General features: G+C 44.2%; 1 protein-coding gene across 9 annotated transcripts in view; it reads right to left on the reverse strand.

The window, feature by feature from the left end:
- The window catches only part of LOC309357635 (protein CEPU-1), an 816,321-nt gene that overhangs the window by 305,718 nt on the left and 494,016 nt on the right, over positions 1-16,587 (reverse strand). The gene's annotated exons all lie outside the window — the stretch shown is intronic.

Raw genomic sequence — 16,587 nt, forward strand, 5'->3', positions numbered from 1 at the left:
CACTGTTTTTAACTGTCTTTTAACTGATAACTTTATTGTTCTGCTATTTTTGTATACCGCACTGAGGTTTTCTTACAATCAAGTGGCATATAAAAGTTGTGAGATAGAAGTAAATAAATAAATAATGCCCCTAATCAGGAAGCACCCTTAACATCTCAATCCCCATAGGGAAGAAGAATATATTTTACTGAGTCAAGGAGAAAAGCTTGGATTGTTGAACTGAAGGAAACAAATTGGGTGTTGAGGGGAGAGAGGCAGGAGCGACTGTCAACTGTTTCCATCCATTCCAAGCTATTCCCTCTGCCACTCGCTTCCATTAACATCCGATTTGGAGGTACAGCTGGGTTTGTGCTGAGCAAGATGACTCATTTGGCATATATAAACCAGCTTGGACAAGAGTGCGGCTCTCACTTGTTCTTTATCACCTCGCACAGTTGCATGGAAGAGGGGAATGAGACAGGAGAGGCAGAGAGAGAGAGAGAGAGAGAGAGAGAGGAGATGTCAACAGATAAGATCTTCTGGGTTAAGACAATTTCTCTTCTCACCTCCAAAGAATGAAGTTGCCTCCCTCCTGCAAAAAAAACAAAAAAACCCCTGCAGCCATCTCCCTTGTCAAAGAGGAGGAAAAGGCACACCCCCTCCCCCCCCCCCGCACTTTCAAGGCAAGGTTAACAGGGTAGAGAGGGAGCATCTGTTTATGAGGAGGGTTATCAAGTGAAAGGCAGTAACACAGCCTCCAAACCAGGTTTTCATAGCCTCTTACTTATTATTTAATTTGGCTGCAATACGTAAAATTAGGCTAATGGCTGTTAAGTGGTTAAGGCGCACACATTGTCCATCTGCCGAGAAGGCTCCAGGCCATTGTTCTGTTTCAAAGGCTAAGGAGGGGGAGAAAATAATAGGAGAGGCGCATGCTGTTAGCTTGAGAGCTAATGCATCCTCTCCTCGCTTGCTTGAGTTTCTTCTGGCACTGATGTTCTCTCTCTCTTTTGCTGGAAGTTTAAGAGAGAACTTTGGGAAAGTAGAATTTCATGAATTCAGAAGCCAGCCCAGTTGCACTCTCTCTTTATCTCTCTCCATTATCATCAAGGAATGGCTTTGATCTTCCAATATCTACCTAGCGAAGTGCTTGGTTGCTCTGACTTACATCAAGGTCAACAATAGCCCCCAAAAGCACAAGGCATATACAGGTTTTGACCTCTTCCTAAATGGGATCTCTCACTTGGCGCAATATCATCTGTCAGGGAACTGCCATCGGTTCAGGGGGGAGAGGGGAAAAGCCGGATGGATTACAGAGAGCCCCCAAAGATCGTGGGAAGCAGCTCCTCTTCAGTGGAGTAGAGTAACCACGCCTCCAGTGGAGAGGAGCTTCAGGGCTCGGAGGAGGCGAGGCAGTGCCAGGACACCATGCCTGGGCAAAGCGGGGAGGAGAGAGGTCCTCCGTTACCCACGCCCTCCTTGTGCAGTAAACTTTCGCGCCAAGAGGGGAGGCGCAGACTGGGCGGCAAGAAATTACTTTGCTGGGGAAGGTTTAAGGACCGCCCACTCACGGATTCTTCCAGTGAATGAGCCAGCCATGGGAGAGTGGCACTCTGGACAGATAAATTTTATTTTGGCATCAAAAGCAAGGCTTCACAGCTGAGTAGGGAGGTATTTGCCTGCTTGCTCTCGAGCAACCCTTTGGAACCATAACATCATTGTATGTGCTCATGTATGTGTATGGCATAGTCCCCCCCCAATATATTCCACCCCATTCATTGCAATGCAAAGGAAACACAGTGCAACTAGAAGGAAAACAGAAATCAGTTAGGTACAGCTGCATTATGCCAAGTCTGGCTAATATTCATTCTAGCCCAGTACGGTACGGTCGGTCTACACTGACTGGCAGCAGTTATCCAGGGTTTCAGACATGGGTTTCTCCTAGCCCTACCCTGAGATGCCAGTGGTTGAGCCTGCCCCTAGCTACAGTCCTTCTCCATTGATTCTTGCTCAAGGTCAGCCTCAGGCCAAGCCCTGTTCAGTGTCTGCAAAGCTCTCAGTCTGGCTGGAACAGATGCACATCTCAAGTCAGGCAGGACATATCCATTTGCAATGCCTCCTGCCTCATAGGGCTATAATGTCATGCAGCTTCTGGAAAACGGCATAGCAAAGCTCACCATTCATGGGAGAGGGGAGATCCTGCTGGGCTATAGTGGAGCAGTGGCAGCACTGGGTCCCATGGGCTTGATGTATCTGGGCTTTCCCTTTGCTTCTTGAGATTAGCTGGGGTAGTACTGATGATATATAAATATAGAGCATGAGGGGTGTTGGCTTGTGGATTTACTGGACTAAATTGTTATACCTGCAAGAGCCCTGATGATAGAGTAATTGAAAAGAAGGAGGGGTGAAAACATTTGCAAAAAAATTAATAATAATAGTCAACCCCCCCCCCCCAATCCCTAATGGATGACTGCATTGCTTCTCTGCTTCTCCACATCTATCTTTTGCAAAATCCATTGCCTCAGCCTGCAGAAGCTCCCCCATCCCTCGCTTTATCTGCATCCTGCATCTCTCTCAGGGCAACCTGCCTGAGTGACTCTGCCTCTTAACTGTATCCATCCCAATTCATTAGCTGTGTACAAGGTGTATATATACACATTCAGTCAATCTCCACCAGTTCCGACCGCAGGCGTGGACAGAATGCAAAGCGAGGCTGGGAGCCAAGCTCAGAGGAAGTTGGTTGTAATAGCCGAACAGATCCACCTGTCTCCTGTTATGTCCTCGCCTGCCTCTCCAAACTTATTTGCAACAAGGGAAGTCTGGAGCAGTTATGGATTTTTAGAGGCTGGGGCAGAGCGAAAGGGGTCAGATGTATTCCGAAGGCGCACATCCATTTATGCTCAAAAGATCATTATGGGTGCAAGGCGCATCCCTTCAAAGTCATTAGCAAAAGTCTCTCTGATTTTAATTGATCTTGATTGCAACCCACAGCTGCTGAAATTGAAACACTGGAAAGTGAAATGACATCTGTACATCAAAGTTACAATAATTTGGGTGGTAGACAGGCCCACCACATGAGGGGATGGGGTCACCCATCCTTTGCATCTGGTGATTTTGGGTGCTGCTGAACTGTACCAGATGTATGTCTCTTTGACATGGCCCAAGCATAGGATCAATCAAAGCTGGGGGTGTTATAAGAATTTTGTTAGGCTGAAGGCACAATGGGTGAAGAGCTGTGGTGGTGTCATCTGACTAGCCTTCTGCCCTTGCCAAGCCTCCAAGCAATCAGGCTTTTCATTTGCCACCTTGAAAACATTATCAGTTATCCTTCCATGGTGAAAAGAAATATTGTGTCATTGCATGTGCACCTGACAATTCCAGCAGCCATTGGAAGAATTTCCTGCATATGAGTGCACTTCCTCTTTTTTAGTGCTCCATAACTGGCCACCCTATATGTGCAGCTGCTCCTTTTGCTGAAACCAGGGCCTGGCTGAGGTTTGAAACCCAGCCAAACATACAACTTTGCCTTCCCTCATAGAAGCGCTATTGTTAACATTCCAAAAGCCTTTTACATCAAGAAACTGGAATGAACTTAACTGTTCCATGCCACCACAATCTGTGCCAGAGGATTCACCAATAAAAGTGCAAAATAAGTCTCAATCCCTTCAAAGTCTGAACTAGGGTAGGAGATAAATTCAACTCAGTTCTCATTTAAAGGTGATTGTATTGAACTCGTAACTTGTGATGCAAGTTAAAGTGGGACATCCCAGCTTGTTTGGATCTCAAGATGTCCCATTTTGGCTCCCACAAGAGCAGAGTCCCCAAAGACACCTGTTTTGGGGGCCATGCTCTTGTGCAAGTCATCTGGCTCATTGGGCGCTGGTGTAATGTCAAGGAGCTTGCTCTTGCCTGGGTAGCACTGCTTGTTCTAAGCTTACTTCTGGGTTTCTTCAGTCAAGCGTCACTGACGAGGTTGTGACACTGAGCTGGTGAGAATCTCTCTCCTCTTATTCCCAACACCAACAGCCTTCTTGTCTGCCATTCACTTCAAGCCCCATATATTCACTTCAAGGCATATTCATGGGAAAGGGTTAAGTTGTGTGTGTGGGGGGGTGTAAGTTGGGATGACAATTGTTTGGGGTGTGGAAAGAAGGAGGGGGCATGTGAAGGTGCACAGAGGGGGGAAGAAAGGAGGATAAAAATGGGGTGTTGGCTGAGGAAATGGATGTCTTAGATCTAGATCTTTCTCTTTCTCTGCCACTCTTTAGTGCAACCTACAGCAGTCACTCTGTCACCCTTTAGCATGGCCCCCAAATATGTGTGTTTTGGAGAGACATGTTCCTGCACGTCACATGATTATGATTTGCACAGCAATCCAATCACGAAAGATGTGCGTCCTGTTTTTCCTATGTGGAATTTTGGAGGATATTATACTGAGTGCAAAGGGTGCGTGGAAATGAATAAATCAGTGGAAAAAAATATTCCAAAATGCACTGTATTAGGAGAAATGGCTTGCAAAAAAAAAAAAAAAAGTTAAAAAGTGAACTAGTCAAAACTGCATGCCCAAATGGGTTTCTTTGAAGTATTTTGAACTAAAATGCTGATGAATTTTCATGAGGATGTTCCTTAAAAACAAACCACCTGCAAAATGCTGCAAAATGTAGAGAACTGAATTTAAGATTGGGGGGGGGGGGGAACCAAGAGAACCAAAGAGAAAGATGATCCAGGGTTTGTCCTAGCCAGTAACTGCCAGCCATCCAGGCTCATTAAACTGAATGTTGTGGAGTCCTCCAAGCAACTCTGGTAACTCCAGCTGATCACTGCAGCTCCTTAACCAGCAGTCAGGTTTTGCAGAAGATTATCACCTTGTCTCTTGATAGCACCCAACAGCAATACCATCAGCAGGACGAGCTTCTATGCATCAGGATCAGCCCCCTGGGCTTGTTCCCTGCTTCCTCTTTAGATTTTTCTGTGTGTGAGTTTCAAAATGAGCTCCTGATTCCCAGCTAAAACATGGAGTTTCACTTAGCGCCCCTATTTATTTTCCATGGGAGGAAAACACAACCTTCACACCATCAGCCGCCATCAGCCACTACTGCAGTTCATTGGTCTCCATGTGTTTTCCCTGACAGCCCTGGGTCCAAGAGCCAACTGGCAGAGGGGGCCTGCACTTCCAGGGTAAACCATGTGGCGCTGCCAGTTTTCCGTGACAAAAGGAGTGTTTACAGCCGGCACAGTGACAGCTGTCCGAATGCCACATTTATTTACGAAACGTTAGTTAAATTACTGACAGTTGGCGCTGCAGAGGGAGAACTTAGTAGAAAAGGCTGACATCCCCCTGTTTTGCTAACACAGCGGAGCCGACTCCTCTCCATAGATCACCCTCTTGCCTCCTCTGCTTTTGTTTGTTTTAAAGTTCCCCTTTAACAAATCTCTGCTTCTTGGATTGCATTTGCATTTCCACACCTGCAGGCCCTGAACCTACGACGGACGCTCTCCAAGGCTGCGCGGGGACGCCAAGCTTTAAAATGGAGTCAACACAGCGCTTGTTAGAAGCTGTTCTGCAAGCTGTCGCTCAATGCTAATCCGGAAGAGCTGTTTACACAGAGGTCTGCTGGCCATCGCTTGGCTCATCTGAGTGTATTCAAGCGCCGGGCTCCAGAAGAGACCCCAGAACAGGGGAGCTTCAGCTGTGATCGCATAAAAAGAAGTACAACAACATCTGCACTTTTAACAAGATGTCTGAAAACTGTAACAGGGCCAGAGAAGATGGTTGGTGGTACAGAAAGCAAGTGCTAGGAGCATGAATGTAAGGAGGCCTCATTCTCCATTCCATCGTGTCTGATGCAACACTGTTTCCATTCTGCTGCAGTTCACCTTCTGCCCAAAAGTACATTGTTTGTCTTGCTGTCCATTGTTGCAAAATGGCTTGATTTATAATTACTGTTGAACCTTGGAAGTCAGACATCTTAATTCCCGAACGTTTTGGCTCCAGAACATTGCAAACCCAGAAATGACTGTTCTGGTTTGCAAACTATTTTGGGAAGCCGAACGTCCGACGGGGCTTCTGCAGCTTCCAGCAGCCAATCAGAAACCGCACTTTGGTTTTCTAACGTTTTGGAAGTTGAAGGGACTTCCAGAACGGATTCCCTTCAACTTCCAAGGTATGACTGTATGTATAATCCATCTCATTCCTTCCATTGCAAAATAATAATAAGCAAATGCCTATCAAATTCATGGGACTGATTTCCGTTCCACACATGGGACAAATAAGCTAATATTGGTAATCTCTGCTCCAACATCTCCACCTATGAGGAAAGGTTGAGGGACTTCAGGAACTTTAGCCTGGAGAAGACTGGCAGGGGCATGATAGCTATCTTGATACCTGCGTTTATAGGGCGGTATACAAATTCATTCATTCATTCATAAATAAATAAATATGTAAAAGTAAAAGAAAATAAAGGCCTCTATTTACCTGAAGTTCTGCTCCATAGAAAAGAACAAAGGCTTGTCCTCTGCTGCCTCTAGAAGGCAGGAGTAGATGTAATGTGTCTTGATTGACCCTCAGGCTCAAGCAACCAGAGCTTGGGGCAAAAGAGGTATTGTTAGAATTGAAGACCAGAGTGACTCTGAATACATTCCAAACGTACAAATTTGTTTTCCTTTCCAACACCAACTGAACTTCAGTCCTGGTCAGCTTTATTTACTTCCTCAACCTAATTTAGGAGGGAAAAGTCATGTTTGTTGTTCCTATAGTTAGAATCTCCCAATCTACCTATCTAGATGCCAATCTACCATATTTTTCGCCCTATAGGACGCACTCCCCCCCCCCCAAAATGAAGGGGAAATGTGTGTGCGTCCTATGGGGCGAATGCAGGCTTTCGCTGAAGCCTGGAGAGCGAGAGGGGTCGGTGCACACCAACCCCTCTCACTCTCCAGGCTTTGTGCACCTCTCCGCAAGCAGTGGGAGCCCGGGGCTGGGCTCCCGCTGCTTGCGGAGAGTTGCTTGCATGCTGAAGCCTGCGGGCACTGAGCTCAGCACATCCAGGCTTCGTGCACCTCTCCGCAAGCAGCGGGAGCCCGGGGCTATGCTCCCACTGCTTGTGGAGAGTTGCCTCCATGCTGAAGCCTGCGTGTGCTGAGCTCAGCGCGTCCAGGTTTCGCGGACCTCTCCGCAAGCAGCGGGAGCCCGGCGCTGGGCTCCCACGGCTTGCAGAGAGCTGCCTGTTTGGGGGCTGGGGTCGGGGGAAGCTCGGGTCGGGGGAAGCCTGGGGGGGAAAATAATCTTTTCCCCTTTATTTCCCCCCCAAAAAAACTAGGTGAGCCTTATGGGACGGTTCGTCCTATAGGGCGAAAAATACGGTACCTTAAAACACCCAGATATCTTTCTAATAGTATCTTATCCTTTTGCCCAACCCTGCCAGAAGGTAGGCATGGAAAGATCTGCCCATTTCAGTTCTCAATTTCTCATTTTTGCAATTTAAGTTCAGTTGTCTACATTTTGCAGCAATTTGGAAACTTTTTTTAAAAAAAACCCTTAATCAAATTCATCAGTTTTAGTCCATATTTCTCCCAATAAGCATATTTGTATATGCAGTTTTGATTAATTCACATATTTCTGCATGCAATTCTCCCTAAAATGATGCATTTTTGTATGTTATTTTCACGGATATCTTCATTTTTAAGCACACTTCCTCCTAACACCTGCAATGGTTGAAACAATGGTTGGAAAACTGCAATGCAAAAATTGGATATGTGCAAATGTAAAAGGACAGCTGCATTTCAGTCTACATATTGTTTTGGAAAGCACAAGTTTGATAAATTTAATTCAGTACACATTTCAATCTATCTCCCATCTCTAACCACGGGGAGTCAGTTTAACAAAGCCAGCTCAATCCACCTACACAGACTGACTTTTTTTAAGGTTGAAAAATTGTGAATTTAAGTAACCAGGCGATAAATCTCGCCTGCTTTCAAAGTATACCTTACGAACCCCCTTAGTGTTTCTTTCAGAAACCTAGCTTAGATCTTTACTCAGGACTTGTTTGTCTCAACATCAATGGAAGGTGTTTCTGTTTCTACTTTTTTTTTTTTAAGTTCATCAGGATTCATACCAAGAGCAATGCACAAAAAAATACAATTTACTAGCAATAGGTAGGACCACCGTGCCTTTACTTTGAGTGGCTTTCGGGTCATCTGCTTGCATCCCATGCCTAATTTGTAACATGAATGGATCTGCAGCCCCAGCTGGGAAGTCAAACCCTTTATTTAAAAGATACCTATGCTTCCCTTTCATCACAGATCCAGGAAGGTTTCAAGAGACAAGATGGAATAACACAAATGAAATAATGCAATATGTTCAAAGAGATAAATGGAGCATAGCTCTGAGGGACAGAGCTTTTTTTTTGGGGGGTGACATCCCAGTTATGGATTGAGAGCCAGTGGGGGTATAATGGTTGGGGTGTCAGACTAGGACCCTCGGACACCAGGGTTCGAATCCCCACACGGCCATGAAACTCAATGAGTGACCTTGGGCTGCCACTCAGCCTATCCTACCTCACAGGGTTGTTGTGAGGATTAAATGGGGAGTGGGAGAAAGGCATCTATGTCACCTTGAGCTCCTTGGAGGTGGGATATAAATCCAAACAAACAAACAAACAAACAAATCACAGTTATGGAAACTCTCCCTGGAGAGGATGGTGCTTACAGTACTGTCCTTCAGACACCAAAGACTTTTAATATTATTGTATTGGCCTGAATATAAGCCTCACTTCCCCCCCCCCCTCCAAATTCTGACCGTGAAAAGTTAAAGTGTGGCTTCAATTCATGACCTTACAAAAATTGGCTTTTACGATATCGCTGCTGAAACATACGGTAAAACGGAACGGGTGTGAATGCCTGCAGAATTTAAGGGAACAGCTTATATTTGGGTATTGTCTCTCTCTCCCCCCCCCCCCTTTGAATTTTAAAGGTGTGACTTATTCGGGTACGGCTGATATTCGGGCCAGTACAACATTCTCTTAGGCCTTTGACCATCCTCTTAACATGTTTTTACATCAAATACATTAACTTATGTTAGCATCATTTCACATCATTTGAATGTTCGATCGTCTTCATTTTCTATGATAATTGTACTTAAACTCTTAGAAGGTTTGTTTTGATTTCCTGGAGGAGGCCTGGTTGCTGGCATCATCCATAATCTCTGTTCCGATTCTGCTCAGTGTTTCACTGGCTTTTTATATTTTATCTGATTGTATTCTATAGATTTTACGTTTTAAAGATTCTTTCAAATTGCTTAACGTCACCCAGAGGATCTAGGGTTATGGGGCAACAAGCAAATGCAATCAAGCAAGCAATCATTTTGGAATGTACCACTTCAGAATGCAGGTGGGAGGGGGCGCACCACTATGCAAAAACTCCCAGCATGAGGAAAGCTAGTATTTATGCAGGATGCCATAGCATGACTGTTGTTTCAGACAGGCTACTGCAGTGGCTCTCAAAGGATGGGGCGTACCACACCAGCATGGCAGGAGAGGATAGCAAGTGTGGTGAGAAGATTCAAGTATAATCAAATAAGCATTTAAACATTTTGGTGCAGTATAGTATCAAAGTCTCTTTTTTATTTTTTGTAGAATATGGATAGAGATGTTTTCAAAATGAGAGCAATAGTATCAAGTGTGTAGCAATAATTCATGTTCTTCAGTAGCTGCATTGTTTTATACTTTCTGGATGTTCAATGATCATATTATAAAGTAGCTGTAGTCTGTGTTATAAATCAAGCACTGCTAGGAGTTGTTTCTTTTTGTTATTCAATGGATTTCTTATCAATATTTTTTTATTCTAAAGGTCTCAGAACTGCTGGTGAGCTCCCGTTGCTCGGTCCCTTCTCCTGCCAACCTAGCAGTTCAAAAGCATGTCAAAGTGCAAGTAGATAAATAGGTACCGCTCCGGCGGGAAGGTAAACGGTGTTTCCGTGCGCTGCTCTGGTTCGCCAGAAGCGGCTTAGTCATGCTGGCCACATGACCTGGAAGCTGTATGCCAGCTCCCTCGGCCAGTAAAGTGAGATGAGCACTGCAACCCCAGAGTCGTCTGCAACTGGACCTAATGATCAGGGGTCCCTTTACCTTTACCTTTACTAAATACATATCACATCAAATCCTCCAAGTGTCCCTATTTCCCAGGGACTGTCCCGGATTTACAGAGGCCATCCCGGTTTTTGATTTGATCCCAGAATGTCCTGCTTTTCCTTAGGATGTCCCTATTTTCATCAGATAAATATCAAAAGGTATGCAGTTATGCAACCCTTGAGTGCAGGAAATAAGTAACTATACAACCTTTAGAAGACATATGAAGGCAGCCCTGTATATGCAAGTTTTTATTAAAGAATATTATTGTTTTATTATGTTTTAGATATGCTGGAAGCCGCCCAGAGTGGCTGGGGCAACCCACCCAGGCAGATAGGCAGGATAAAAATAATAAAATGATGATGATGATGATGATGATGATGATGATGGAACAAGATGTGCCTATTTTCATTGGAGAAATGTTGGAGGGTATGGAATTGTAGCAACTCCCATTAGGCTACCAAACTGAATTCAAGATCCTTGATTTGGCATACAAAGCCCTAAGCAAGCTTAAGGGAGCCTTCTCTTGCTTCCCGACACCCAGATACTTTGGACTACAACTCCCATTAGCCCCAGCAAGCAGTGGAAGCTGTGGTCCAAAGTGCCCGTGCTGGTTGAAGCTGATGGAAGTTGCAGCCCCAAATAGCTGGAGGTCACGAGGTTGGGAGAGACTGGCTTCAACCTAGTGTTGCCATGGACACCTGCCTGGGGATCTCCTGGGGGAGTATGCCCTCCTGATGTTTTTGCATCAGCCTGAAATGCAATGTGCAATGATGTGGGAGGGCTGCCTCAGGACAGGCACCCCAACCCCGGAATTCTCCCCCTTCCCAAATACACACAGTGCTGCCTCTTAGGAGCATCCAGCACCAATTAAAGACCTACTGATTTAGCCAGGCCTTGGGGTGAGCTATTGGTCTCCGAGTTTGCTATTATGATGATTAATTGTTTCTGTTAGTGTTTCATGGTCTGGCACTTTTATTATCTGATCGCTGTATTATGTATGTTTATTGCATTTGATTGCAACCCACTCTGGGATTGTTTTTAGCAGTGAAGTGTGAGCAAGAATTATTTTAAATATATAAATATCGGGGAGATGGCTATATTAAGCACATCACTCACAAATGGTAGTTTACTTACATGCAGGGATTTTTCACAGAGAGGAACAATGAAAAGCATAACCCTCCTCAACTTCAGCCCAGAATTCTACCTCTTCGGTCTACTCACTGTGTCATTCTGTGACTAAGAACCAGTTTCCCCTTCCTAGATTTATTATATTAGAGCTGGTTCGTAGTCACAGTTCCTATCTTCTACTGCTAGCTATATTATATTAGAGCTTGCTTTGGATACCCAGTGATAGAGATTCTGTACATGTTTTGGGGTACTGTCTTCTCCAGAGTGCAAGCAGAGGGGAACAGTCCCACCTAGTACATGCCATGAAAGGGTTGGGGCCCGGCACTTGCTTCTCAACCATCACAAGTCCAGCTGAAATTGAGCTTCAGAGCTGTTTGGGTTCTTCCAGACTGTCACTATTTTGGGGTGGGATTCAATAACACATTGACAAATTCAGGCTGCACAATGCATGTTGATTTCACACTCTTGCACATCAAACTCACTTCCCAGAGATAGGACAGAATCAAATCAGCATTTTTTGTCGTAAGGGAAAGTGACAGGAAATTGCATTGCAAGATGTATAAGACTGAGTCAGATAACTGCTGGAGATGCAAAGAGGTGAAAGGAACGTTCTTTCATGTGTGGTGGACATGTAAAAGGGATAAAAGAGTATTGGGAAATGATCCATAATGAATTGAAAAAAATGTTTAAAAGTACTTCCCCCAAAATAACCAGAGTCCTTTCCATTGGGGATAATTCAGACTGAAATTCCCAGGTGTCAAAAAAGGTTATTTATGTATGCTACTACTGCAGCCCACATTTTGTTAGCCCCAAAATGGAAAATGAGTGAGGTCCCAACTAAAGAAGAATGGCCACTTAAATTGACAGACTATGCACAACTCGCAGACTTAACATATAGAATAAGAGAACAAGAAAAACATATGTTTAAAGAAGACTGGAAAACATTTATTGAATATATGGGAAATAACTGTGTACAGCTGAAAACAACAGCAGCATTAAGACAAATTCAACAGTGTAAACAAGTTTTGGTGGATGCAATAATGGAATACTGAATGGTATAGTTTTTGTAAAATATGCAGGGATTTATGGTATGTAAAATGAACCATGGAAAGAGAAGAAGGGAAGTCACTGATTTAAATTGAGTATTTTAAATTGTAAAACAGAAAACTTAATAAAAATTATATACAAAAGAAAGAAAGAAAATGCATTACAACAGTGGTTCCCAATTAGCTAAGCACTGCAGACCCCCTATGTTTCAAAAGCCATGTCATGGACCTCCTACTATTGAAAAGTTTGATATCTCTATTAGTTTTTGTTATGTGAATGGTGCCTTGGACCCCCTGGGTGGGTTGTGTGGGCCCCCTGTGGTTTGTGGACCACCAACAGGGAACCATTGCATTCAAAAGTGTGAGATGACCATTTCTTGATGTGACATTTTCTCACCACTCTGTAAACAAATCCGACTGAGTGCTCAGCAGTCACTCAGTAGTGTTTCTAACCTTCCCAAAAAAATGTTGTAGAAACAAATCATGATGAATAAAGTGCTCCCCTGGAAGTGACCCACGATGGAGACCTGGCCAAAAAAGCATTGCTTTTCCAAGGTAAAACAGCTTTGCAAAAATTCTTACTATAATCTTTACATGACAGCAGCATCAGCAATCAAAGCTAGCAACTAGGCCTAACTCAAACTAAACTCTATCTGTGTCTTTTTTAAAAAGGGGGGAGGGGAGAACTAAGAAAGTAGTTCTACTAGAAGACTTTTAGCTGTGCAATCACACTTGCCCTCCTTCTCCCCCGGCACACCCGACATTTATTCTGGGGAGATGTGCAGGGCTTACAGGAAGAGGAAAAGGTGGAGGACTGCCATTGCACAAGAGAAAATCCTTGCACTAGCTGAAGTACTTCATTGGATACCACTCAAAACCTCCTTGCTCCTAATTTTTTATCAGGTCTCTGAATGTTGAAACACTTCAGTTCTGAATTTGAGAAGTTGCTCTCAATTATCTGTGTTGTTTTCAGGTGGATTTCTTCCTCGTCGCTGAAAACGAGAATTTATGCTGGAACAGAGGCAGGAATGCAGAACTTTCCTCAAAGCTATCAGGCCTGAAATGTCCTCAGCGAAGGATGCCCAGGCAGGCAGGCAGGAGGGGGGAGCAAATGTTACACAAAACTACACTCCAAAATCCAAATGGATGAGTGTGTTTTTGGAGCCATCCTGGGCTCTGCATGCGCCTGATAAAAGAGACGCAGGTGTTCAGGCTGTTTATGGTTGGAAGCATAGATGAGCTGGTCAAAATCTCTTATTTCGAGGGTTGGGGTGGGATGTAATATTTCACCAGCTGCTCCTGCTGGAATCTATTTCTACCTGCATTTACTCTGTCCTTAGCCATGTGTGGAAATGGGCAACACTGTCTCCTCTTTGGCACCTTAGCCAACTGAGCACATCACAGCCACCAACCCAACAGGCTTGGCCCAGGGCTAAAATTGCTCTGAGCAACTTTTGTGGATTCTCGTTCATCCACACCTTATGCTTGCCCCAGAGTCATTGCCATCTGTTCCCATCCTGCAACACGCAGAGAGGCTGAATTATCTCTAGAAGATTCACATTGGATTATTTCTAATCGCTTCTTAGTGTCAATCAAGACGTCGGGTTTAAGGTCTATCAAGTAACTTCCTCGTCTGTTACAGCACACCCTGCTTTTCTCAGATACCTTAGGAACAGTGTTCCTTATTTGAGGCAGACACCATTACAGTCTTAAACATGCTTACTTCAAAAGAAGCCCCACCACATTCAATGGGGCTTATTCTTACAGAGTTGAGTGGGCTTGGGATAGCAGCCTCCCAGCCTAATCCTCACTAAGCACATTTTCTTGGAAGTCCATTCCACTGATTTAAATCAACTTACTTCTAAGGATGAAAGCTTAGGCTAGGTTAAAGTGTCAAGATCCATACCTTTCACATAACTTGAAGTGGGGGGTGGGGTGGGGAGGCTTTCTAGATATCCAACTGATATTAAATGCTTTCAGTCCTGCTCAATGAAGAGTAACAATGCCATCCGATAGATGTCTACTCAAGTCTAATTCTCTCAGACCCTCCAAGTGTCCCTATTTTCCAGGGACATCCCTGATTTAGAGAAGTCATCCCAGTTTCTGATTTGATTCCAGAATGTCCCGCTTTCTCTTGGGATGTCCCTATTTTCATTGGGGAAATGTTGGAGGGTATGGAGTTATCTGACTCCTGTCTGAAGGCAATCCTGTATAGGGAAGGTTTTTAAAAAAGGTTTTATTATGTTAATATATATATATATATATATATATATATATATATATATATATATACACACACACACACACACACACACACCTCAGGTTAAGTACTTAATTCTTTCCGGAGGTCTGTTCTTAACCTGAAACCATTCTTAACCTGAAGCACCACTTTAGCTAATGGAGCCTCCTACTGCTGCCGCACCGCTGGAGCACAATTTCTGTTCTCATCCTGAAGCAAAGTTCTTAACCCGAGGTACTATTTCTGGGTTAGCGGAGTCTGTAACCTGAAGCATCTGTAACCTGAAGCGTATGTATCCCGAGGTACCACTGTGTGTGAGTGTGCATGTGGGTTTGTGTGTATGTATGTATATGTATGTTGGAAGCTGCCCAGAGTGGTTGGGACATCCCTATTTTCAACACAGAAATGTTGGAAGGTCTCTCTCTCTCTCTCTCTCTCTCAGCTTTATTGACGTCCATAGACCTAAAATACAAGTCCAATTGAGTGTAATGGGGCTTTCAGACCCTCCAAGTGTCTCTATTTCCCAGGGCCCATCCCAGATTTTCAGAAGCTGTCCTAGTTTCTGATTTGATCCCAGAATGTACTGCTTTTCCTGAGGACATCCCTATTTTCATTGGAGAAACTTTGGAGGGTATGGAGTTTTCCAACCCCTGAGCCATCTCAAAGCAGTTGGCTTAGGGGTTGGATATATTTCCTGTACGTGCAGGGAAGTTTTTTTAATGTTTAATGTTTTGTTATGTTTTTATATGTGTTGGAAACCACCCAGAGTGGCTGGGGCAGCCCAGTCAGATAGGAGGGGTTTAAAAAGTATTTATTTATTTATTTATTTATTATTATTATTATTATTATTATTATTATTATTATTATTATCATCATCATCACCACTATTATTATCATTATTTAGGACTGGAAAGATGTTGGAAGGCATGGGCTTACTCCTAGGTAAGTGGGCAGAGCATTGCTTCCTAAAGTACACACCTAGCTTGCTCCCACACTAAACTCAACAGAGCTTACATAAAGGTGCTTAACACTGGGCTGGATTGCAGAAAGAAAATAGTTTGCATTGGGTATTCTGGGCAAGATCTTACAGTACAAGGCCAGGATAGTGGTGCCAAGGGCTATCAGTGTAACTAGATGGGCAATCCTTGGCCAACAAACCTCCCCTCCTAGAAACACCTTCCTGTCCAACTCGGCTGTGTTGATTGTCAGGACAAGGCAATCCCTCAGTTGACTCAAAGGCCAAGTTGTAAATAATGACAACTGAGGCACCAGAGTTCTGCTGTAGACACCCACCAACAGCCAATGTGTTTCTAATTCCAGAAGCCTCCTACTTCTTCAATGATAGCCAAGAGAGAAGCAGAAGTTTTTTGTGCCTCAGAGAGAGAGAGAGTGCCTTTCCTCCACCTCCTTCATCTGCATCTACACAAACAGTTCAAAGACACAACAGTACCTATTCAAGATCGACACAGAATCCTGCCCTGGGTTCCCACCTCTTTCATTTAGCAGGGACTTGAAACAGAGACCATTCTGCATCAACCCATGCTTCTATCAGGAGAGCTATAAAGAGAAACATCTGACTGGCCCAGCTACAAGGGCCTGAGCTTTACACAGAGAGAAATTGCTTTATAAAAAAAAGAAATCCATGCATATCACAATCTTCTCTCTTCAGACCGGTTCCATCTCCGCCACTCTTTTCGCCCTCGCCTCTCAGTTCTGCTGACTTTCCACTTTAGCAATAAACTCTTCTCTCTCTCTTTTTTTTGCAAGAAGAAGTAGTAAGAAAAGAAAGGAAAATGTGTGCTTCAGACAGACAGCGAACCGAGAGATTTGGAGCCGCTGCTGGCAATCTTCACTTGCACAATGCCTTCCACTAACTATGCCAGGTGCTCCCCGGACTCATTTGAAATGAGGGCCTCAAAGTGAACTGGAAGCTCATCCAGTTTCAGTTCCACAGAAGCAGGGAGCAAGAGGAGGTGAATTAACTCCATGCAGATGGGATGGCAAAGCATACTCCTGGAAAGATCCTTGAACCCACCGCTAGCAATTATTGCCTTCTGTGGGGAGTCAG

Source organism: Podarcis melisellensis (assembly GCF_964234715.1).
Source record: "Podarcis melisellensis genome assembly, chromosome: 15".
In the NCBI taxonomy this organism is placed as follows: Eukaryota; Metazoa; Chordata; class Lepidosauria; order Squamata; family Lacertidae; genus Podarcis; species Podarcis melisellensis.